The following is a 413-nucleotide window of genomic DNA, read 5'->3' as shown; positions in this document are numbered from 1 at the left end:
GGGGATGCCGGGGGAAGGTCAATGGGGAAAAAAGGAGACATATGTACTACTATTTGTAATACTTTAAACAAGAAAATAAAATTTTTAAAAAGAAACGAGTGCCAGCTAAGTCAGAAAGATGACCAGCCCATGGGAGAGGAGCAGGGCCTAGATCAGTGATGGCGAACCTATGACACGCGTGTCAGAGGTGACACGCGAACTCATTTTTTTGGTTGATTTTTCTTTGTTAAATGGCATTTAAATATATAAAATAAATATCAAAAATATAAATCTTTGTTTTACTATGGTCGCAAATATCAAACAATTTCTATATGTGACACGGCACCAGAGTTAAGTTAGGGTTTTTCAAAATGCTGACACGCCGAGCTCAAAAGGTTCGCCATCACTCGCCTAGATGAAGGGAAGCCTGCTAG

Source organism: Myotis brandtii, unplaced genomic scaffold (genome assembly GCF_000412655.1).
Source record: "Myotis brandtii unplaced genomic scaffold, ASM41265v1 scaffold196, whole genome shotgun sequence".
In the NCBI taxonomy this organism is placed as follows: Eukaryota; Metazoa; Chordata; class Mammalia; order Chiroptera; family Vespertilionidae; genus Myotis; species Myotis brandtii.
The sequence above is the reverse complement of the archived record's forward strand: the minus strand, read 5'-3'. Positions refer to the sequence as shown.